General features: G+C 27.7%; 1 non-coding gene across 1 annotated transcript; it reads left to right on the plus strand.

Annotated features, from left to right (window-relative positions):
• The first annotated feature begins 4,070 nt into the window (after nucleotides 1-4,070).
• Nucleotides 4,071-4,164, plus strand: Trnas-acu (transfer RNA serine (anticodon ACU)). The gene is given in 2 exon segments: nucleotides 4,071-4,122; nucleotides 4,129-4,164. It is a non-coding gene; the product is annotated as a tRNA-Ser (tRNA).
• Nucleotides 4,165-9,602: the final 5,438 nt, after the last annotated feature.

A 9,602-nucleotide genomic window follows, 5' to 3' on the forward strand; every position in this document is an offset into this window, starting at 1 on the left:
TATAATTTTTTTTAAACTTCAGACAAACTTTACAGCGTATCCCCGCCGTTACTAACGCTAGGTTTAATTTGTTCACTTTTTAATAAAAAAGTGTTTGTTTCAAAGTACGTTATAAGTACTGAAGTTTTTTTTTTTTAATACACGTTGAACTCGATGAACAATGATGAAATATTTTAAAAGTTGCTTCTTGATGATTTTACTTACTTTTTTTCGCTTTGATAATGTTAATGAAGTAATTAAACTTTCATTTGTACGTATTTTGTTTGCTGTTTTTGTTAAATTTTCCTAGTGACGTCATGTTTCAATAGAAACTAGCAGCATATACAATAGTACAAAAACAACTTTATATCACACATTTTAGACCAACTATTTCTAAAAACTACAAACAAACTAATAATTCACTTAATAGGAATAAAGCTACTCTTAAATCTAGATATAGTTGTAAGCTGTGCTAGATTGAAAAAAATGTGTCCTTAGATATATGCTATATTTTTCTGTACCAATAAGTCAGCATGGCCGAGCGGTCTAAGGCACCAGAAAAGCTAGAATTGGCTACTGGGTCCCACCAAGTGGGCGAGGGTTCGAACCCCTCTGCTGACACATTTTTATAAAACTGTTTTATTTTTAACTACTTATAAACATGGGTTAAAAATTGTTATTTTAGTTTACTTATTTATTTATAAATGTGTTTTAGTTTCTTGTTCTTAATTCAAACTTCTATCACTTAAATATCAATTTTATGTATTTTTCCCGCATTAACAAGAAGTACAAACAACTTTTAACTGTTATTATCATAAATATTTTTATTCTTGCCTATTTAGTACATAAAAATTATTTTTAAAAATTGTAACTCACTCGAAGTGAAATGGTTATGAATATTAAATTTAAAATTAAATAAAATATTTATAACTTTGTTTTTTTGTCGTTCTGCAAATGAGCAACGTTTTGTGATAATTTATGCTGGATTTTTCTAAAATTAACAACAAAACTTTGACACAATTATAAACTTCTAGATGCAATAACTTTGTCATTTCTAGTCGTAAAAAGCTAAAAAGTATTTTAAAATGTTTCTGAGAATCTCAGCTTTCAGGCAATGTTTTTAGATTGACCAAAAAAAAGTCGCATTCTTTCGATATGAGTGGAAACGTAAAGTCTTCCGTGAAAATTGTTAAAGTAATGAAAATGTGGTATAATTTTTTTTAATATTCAGACAAACTTTACAGCGTATCCCCGCCGTTACTAACGCTAGGTTTAATTTGTTCACTTTTTAATAAAAAAGTGTTTGTTTCGAAGTACGTTATAAGTACTGAAGTTTTTTTTTTTAATACACGTTGAACTCGATGAACAATGATGAAATATTTTAAAAGTTGCTTTTTGATGATTTTACTTACTTTTTTTCGCTTTGATAATGTTAATGAAGTAATTAAACTTTCATTTGTACGTATTTTGTTTGCTGTTTTTGTTAAATTTTCCTAGTGACGTCATGTTTCAATAGAAACTAGCAGCATATACAATAGTACAAAAACAACTTTATATCACACATTTTAGACCAACTATTTCTAAAAACTACAAACAAACTAATAATTCACTTAATAGGAATAAAGCTACTCTTAAATCTAGATATAGTTGTTAGCTGTGCTAGATTGAAAAAAATTTGTCCTTAGATATATGCTATATTTTTCTGTACCAATAAGTCAGCATGGCCGAGCGGTCTAAGGCACCAGAAAAGCTAGAATTGGCTACTGGGTCCCACCAAGTGGGCGAGGGTTCGAACCCCTCTGCTGACACTTTTTTATAAAACTGTTTTATTTTTAACTACTTATAAACATGGGTTAAAAATTGTTATTTTAGTTTACTTATTTATTTTTAAATGTGTTTTAGTTTCTTGTTCTTAATTCAAACTTCTATCACTTAAATATCAATTTTATGTATTTTTCCCGCATTAACAAGAAGTACAAACAACTTTTAACTGTTATTATCATAGATATTTTTATTCTTGCCTATTTAGTACATAAAAATTATTTTTAAAAATTGTAACTCACTCGAAGTGAAATGGTTATGAATATTAAATTTAAAATTAAATAAAATATTTATAACTTTGTTTTTTTGTCGTTCTGCAAATGAGCAACGTTTTGTGATAATTTATGCTGGATTTTTCTAAAATTAACAACAAAACTTTGACACAATTATAAACTTCTAGATGCAATAACTTTGTCATTTCTAGTCGTAAAAAGCTAAAAAGTATTTTAAAATGTTTCTGAGAATCTCAGCTTTCAGGCAATGTCTTTAGATTGACCAAAAAAAAGTCGCATTCTTTCGATATGAGTGGAAACGTAAAGTCTTCCGTGAAAATTGTTAAAGTAATGAAAATGTGGTATAATTTTTTTTAAACTTCAGACAAACTTTACAGCGTATCCCCGCCGTTACTAACGCTAGGTTTAATTTGTTCACTTTTTAATAAAAAAGTGTTTGTTTCAAAGTACGTTATAAGTACTGAAGTTTTTTTTTTTTAATACACGTTGAACTCGATGAACAATGATGAAATATTTTAAAAGTTGCTTCTTGATGATTTTACTTACTTTTTTTCGCTTTGATAATGTTAATGAAGTAATTAAACTTTCATTTGTACGTATTTTGTTTGCTGTTTTTGTTAAATTTTCCTAGTGACGTCATGTTTCAATAGAAACTAGCAGCATATACAATAGTACAAAAACAACTTTATATCACACATTTTAGACCAACTATTTCTAAAAACTACAAACAAACTAATAATTCACTTAATAAGAATAAAGCTACTCTTAAATCTAGATATAGTTGTTAGCTGTGCTAGATTGAAAAAAATTTGTCCTTAGATATATGCTATATTTTTCTGTACCAATAAGTCAGCATGGCCGAGCGGTCTAAGGCACCAGAAAAGCTAGAATTGGCTACTGGGTCCCACCAAGTGGGCGAGGGTTCGAACCCCTCTGCTGACACTTTTTTATAAAACTGTTTTATTTTTAACTACTTATAAACATGGGTTAAAAATTGTTATTTTAGTTTACTTATTTATTTTTAAATGTGTTTTAGTTTCTTGTTCTTAATTCAAACTTCTATCACTTAAATATCAATTTTATGTATTTTTCCCGCATTAACAAGAAGTACAAACAACTTTTAACTGTTATTATCATAGATATTTTTATTCTTGCCTATTTAGTACATAAAAATTATTTTTAAAAATTGTAACTCACTCGAAGTGAAATGGTTATGAATATTAAATTTAAAATTAAATAAAATATTTATAACTTTGTTTTTTTGTCGTTCTGCAAATGAGCAACGTTTTGTGATAATTTATGCTGGATTTTTCTAAAATTAACAACAAAACTTTGACACAATTATAAACTTCTAGATGCAATAACTTTGTCATTTCTAGTCGTAAAAAGCTAAAAAGTATTTTAAAATGTTTCTGAAAATCTCAGCATTCAGGCAATGTCTTTAGATTGACCAAAAAAAGTCGCATTCTTTCGATATGAGTGGAAACGTAAAGTCTTCCGTGAAAATTGTTAAAGTAATGAAAATGTGGTATAATTTTTTTTAAACTTCAGACAAACTTTACAGCGTATCCCCGCCGTTACTAACGCTAGGTTTAATTTGTTCACTTTTTAATAAAAAAGTGTTTGTTTCAAAGTACGTTATAAGTACTGAAGTTTTTTTTTTTTTAATACACGTTGAACTCGATGAACAATGATGAAATATTTTAAAAGTTGCTTTTTGATGATTTTACTTACTTTTTTTTTGCTTTGATAATGTTAATGAAATAATTAAACTTTCATTTGTATGTATTTTGTTTGCTGTTTTTGTTAAATTTTCCTAGTGACGACATGTTTCAATAGAAACTAGCAGCATATACAATAGTACAAAAACAACTTTATATCACACATTTTAGACCAACTATTTCTAAAAACTACAAACAAACTAATAATTCACTTAATAGGAATAAAGCTACTCTTAAATCTAGATATAGTTGTAAGCTGTGCTAGATTGAAAAAAATGTGTCCTTAGATATATGCTATATTTTTCTGTACCAATAAGTCAGCATGGCCGAGTGGTCTAAGGCACCAGAAAAGCTAGAATTGGCTACTGGGTCCCACCAAGTGGGCGAGGGTTCGAACCCCTCTGCTGACACTTTTTTATAAAACTGTTTTATTTTTAACTACTTATAAACATGGGTTAAAAATTGTTATTTTAGTTTACTTATTTATTTTTAAATGTGTTTTAGTTTCTTGTTCTTAATTCAAACTTCTATCACTTAAATATCAATTTTATGTATTTTTCCCGCATTAACAAGAAGTACAAACAACTTTTAACTGTTATTATCATAGATATTTTTATTCTTGCCTATTTAGTACATAAAAATTATTTTTAAAAATTGTAACTCACTCGAAGTGAAATGGTTATGAATATTAAATTTAAAATTAAATAAAATATTTATAACTTTGTTTTTTTGTCGTTCTGCAAATGAGCAACGTTTTGTGATAATTTATGCTGGATTTTTCTAAAATTAACAACAAAACTTTGACACAATTATAAACTTCTAGATGCAATAACTTTGTCATTTCTAGTCGTAAAAAGCTAAAAAGCATTTTAAAATGTTTCTGAGAATCTCAGCATTCAGGCAATGTCTTTAGATTGACCAAAAAAAGTCGCATTCTTTCGATATGAGTGGAAACGTAAAGTCTTCCGTGAAAATTGTTAAAGTTATGAAATTGTGGTATAATTTTTTTTAAACTTCAGACAAACTTTACAGCGTATCCCCGCTGTTACTAACGCTAGGTTTAATTTGTTCACTTTTTAATAAAAAAGTGTTTGTTTCAAAGTACGTTATAAGTACTGAAGTTTTTTTTTTTTAATACACGTTGAACTCGATGAACAATGATGAAATATTTTAAAAGTTTCTTCTTGATGATTTTACTTACTTTTTTTCGCTTTGATAATGTTAATGAAATAATTAAACTTTCATTTGTACGTATTTTGTTAGCTGTTTTTGTTAAATTTTCCTAGTGACGTCATGTTTCAATAGAAACTAGCAGCATATACAATAGTACAAAAACAACTTTATATCACACATTTTAGACCAACTATTTCTAAAAGCTACAAACAAACTAATAATTCACTTAATAGGAATAAAGCTACTCTTAAATCTAGATATAGTTGTAAGCTGTGCCTGATTGAAAAAATGTGTCCTTAGATATATGCTATATTTTTCTGTACCAATAAGTCAGCATGGCCGAGCGGTCTAAGGCACCAGAAAAGCTAGAATTGGCTACTGGGTCCCACCAAGTGGGCGAGGGTTCGAACCCCTCTGCTGACACTTTTTTATAAAACTGTTTTATTTTTAACTACTTATAAACATGGGTTAAAAATTGTTATTTTAGTTTACTTATTTATTTTTAAATGTGTTTTAGTTTCTTGTTCTTAATTCAAACTTCTATCACTTAAATATCAATTTTATGTATTTTTCCCGCATTAACAAGAAGTACAAACAACTTTTAACTGTTATTATCATAGATATTTTTATTCTTGCCTATTTAGTACATAAAAATTATTTTTAAAAATTGTAACTCACTCGAAGTGAAATGGTTATGAATATTAAATTTAAAATTAAATAAAATCTTTATAACTTTGTTTTTTTGTCGTTCTGCAAATGAGCAACGTTTTGTGATAATTTATGCTGGATTTTTCTAAAACTAACAACAAAACTTTGACACAATTATAAACTTCTAGATGCAATAACTTTGTCATTTCTAGTGGTAAGAAGCTGAAAAGTATTTTAAAATGTTCCTGAGAATCTCAGCTTTCAGGCAATGTCTTTAGATTGACCAAAAAAAGTCGCATTCTTTCGATATGAGTGGAAACGTAAAGTCTTCCGTGAAAATTGTTAAAGTAATGAAAATGTGGTATAATTTTTTTTAAACTTCAGACAAACTTTACAGCGTATCCCCGCCGTTTTTAACGCTAGGTTTAATTTGTTCACTTTTTAATAAAAAAGTGTTTGTTTCAAAGTACGTTATAAGTACTGAAGTTTTTTTTTTTTTAATACACGTTGAACTCGATGAACAATGATGAAATATTTTAAAAGTTGCTTTTTGATGATTTTACTTACTTTTTTTTTGCTTTGATAATGTTAATGAAATAATTAAACTTTCATTTGTATGTATTTTGTTTGCTGTTTTTGTTAAATTTTCCTAGTGACGACATGTTTCAATAGAAACTAGCAGCATATACAATAGTACAAAAACAACTTCATATCACACATTTTAGACCAACTATTTCTAAAAACTACAAACAAACTAATAATTCACTTAATAGGAATAAAGCTACTCTTAAATCTAGATATAGTTGTAAGCTGTGCTAGATTGAAAAAAATGTGTCCTTAGATATATGCTATATTTTTCTGTACCAATAAGTCAGCATGGCCGAGCGGTCTAAGGCACCAGAAAAGCTAGAATTGGCTACTGGGTCCCACCAAGTGGGCGAGGGTTCGAACCCCTCTGCTGACACTTTTTTATAAAACTGTTTTATTTTTAACTACTTATAAACATGGGTTAAAAATTGTTATTTTAGTTTACTTATTTATTTTTAAATGTGTTTTAGTTTCTTGTTCTTAATTCAAACTTCTATCACTTAAATATCAATTTTATGTATTTTTCCCGCATTAACAAGAAGTACAAACAACTTTTAACTGTTATTATCATAGATATTTTTATTCTTGCCTATTTAGTACATAAAAATTATTTTTAAAAATTGTAACTCACTCGAAGTGAAATGGTTATGAATATTAAATTTAAAATTAAATAAAATCTTTATAACTTTGTTTTTTTGTCGTTCTGCAAATGAGCAACGTTTTGTGATAATTTATGCTGGATTTTTCTAAAACTAACAACAAAACTTTGACACAATTATAAACTTCTAGATGCAATAACTTTGTCATTTCTAGTGGTAAGAAGCTGAAAAGTATTTTAAAATGTTCCTGAGAATCTCAGCTTTCAGGCAATGTCTTTAGATTGACCAAAAAAAGTCGCATTCTTTCGATATGAGTGGAAACGTAAAGTCTTCCGTGAAAATTGTTAAAGTTATGAAATTGTGGTATAATTTTTTTTAAACTTCAGACAAACTTTACAGCGTATCCCCGCCGTTACTAACGCTAGGTTTAATTTGTTCACTTTTTAATAAAAAAGTGTTTGTTTCAAAGTACGTTATAAGTACTGAAGTTTTTTTTTTTTAATACACGTTGAACTCGATGAACATTGATGAAATATTTTAAAAGTTGCTTTTTGATGATTTTACTTACTTTTTTTTTGCTTTGATAATGTTAATGAAATAATTAAACTTTCATTTGTATGTATTTTGTTTGGTGTTTTTGTTAAATTTTCCTAGTGACGACATGTTTCAATAGAAACTAGCAGCATATACAATAGTACAAAAACAACTTTATATCACACATTTTAGACCAACTATTTCTAAAAACTACAAACAAACTAATAATTCACTTAATAGGAATAAAGCTACTCTTAAATCTAGATATAGTTGTAAGCTGTGCTAGATTGAAAAAAATGTGTCCTTAGATATATGCTATATTTTTCTGTACCAATAAGTCAGCATGGCCGAGCGGTCTAAGGCACCAGAAAAGCTAGAATTGGCTACTGGGTCCCACCAAGTGGGCGAAGGTTCGAACCCCTCTGCTGACACATTTTTATAAAACTGTTTTATTTTTAACTACTTATAAACATGGGTTAAAAATTGTTATTTTAGTTTACTTATTTATTTATAAATGTGTTTTAGTTTCTTGTTCTTAATTCAAACTTCTATCACTTAAATATCAATTTTATGTATTTTTCCCGCATTAACAAGAAGTACAAACAACTTTTAACTGTTATTATCATAAATATTTTTATTCTTGCCTATTTAGTACATAAAAATTATTTTTAAAAATTGTAACTCACTCGAAGTGAAATGGTTATGAATATTAAATTTAAAATTAAATAAAATATTTATAACTTTGTTTTTTTGTCGTTCTGCAAATGAGCAACGTTTTGTGATAATTTATGCTGGATTTTTCTAAAATTAACAACAAAACTTTGACACAATTATAAACTTCTAGATGCAATAACTTTGTCATTTCTAGTCGTAAAAAGCTAAAAAGTATTTTAAAATGTTTCTGAGAATCTCAGCTTTCAGGCAATGTTTTTAGATTGACCAAAAAAAAGTCGCATTCTTTCGATATGAGTGGAAACGTAAAGTCTTCCGTGAAAATTGTTAAAGTAATGAAAATGTGGTATAATTTTTTTTAATATTCAGACAAACTTTACAGCGTATCCCCGCCGTTACTAACGCTAGGTTTAATTTGTTCACTTTTTAATAAAAAAGTGTTTGTTTCAAAGTACGTTATAAGTACTGAAGTTTTTTTTTTTAATACACGTTGAACTCGATGAACAATGATGAAATATTTTAAAAGTTGCTTTTTGATGATTTTACTTACTTTTTTCGCTTTGATAATGTTAATGAAGTAATTAAACTTTCATTTGTACGTATTTTGTTTGCTGTTTTTGTTAAATTTTCCTAGTGACGTCATGTTTCAATAGAAACTAGCAGCATATACAATAGTACAAAAACAACTTTATATCACACATTTTAGACCAACTATTTCTAAAAACTACAAACAAACTAATAATTCACTTAATAGGAATAAAGCTACTCTTAAATCTAGATATAGTTGTTAGCTGTGCTAGATTGAAAAAAATTTGTCCTTAGATATATGCTATATTTTTCTGTACCAATAAGTCAGCATGGCCGAGCGGTCTAAGGCACCAGAAAAGCTAGAATTGGCTACTGGGTCCCACCAAGTGGGCGAGGGTTCGAACCCCTCTGCTGACACTTTTTTAAAAAACTGTTTTATTTTTAACTACTTATAAACATGGGTTAAAAATTGTTATTTTAGTTTACTTATTTATTTTTAAATGTGTTTTAGTTTCTTGTTCTTAATTCAAACTTCTATCACTTAAATATCAATTTTATGTATTTTTCCCGCATTAACAAGAAGTACAAACAACTTTTAACTGTTATTATCATAGATATTTTTATTCTTGCCTATTTAGTACATAAAAATTATTTTTAAAAATTGTAACTCACTCGAAGTGAAATGGTTATGAATATTAAATTTAAAATTAAATAAAATATTTATAACTTTGTTTTTTTGTCGTTCTGCAAATGAGCAACGTTTTGTGATAATTTATGCTGGATTTTTCTAAAATTAACAACAAAACTTTGACACAATTATAAACTTCTAGATGCAATAACTTTGTCATTTCTAGTCGTAAAAAGCTAAAAAGTATTTTAAAATGTTTCTGAGAATCTCAGCTTTCAGGCAATGTCTTTAGATTGACCAAAAAAAAGTCGCATTCTTTCGATATGAGTGGAAACGTAAAGTCTTCCGTGAAAATTGTTAAAGTTATGAAATTGTGGTATAATTTTTTTTAAACTTCAGACAAACTTTACAGCGTATCCCCGCTGTTACTAACGCTAGGTTTAATTTGTTCACTTTTTAATAAAAAAGTGTTTGTTTC

This window comes from Thalia democratica, chromosome 3 (genome assembly GCF_965202585.1).
Source record: "Thalia democratica chromosome 3, ktThaDemo2.hap1.1, whole genome shotgun sequence".
Lineage (NCBI taxonomy): Eukaryota > Metazoa > Chordata > Thaliacea > Salpida > Salpidae > Thalia > Thalia democratica.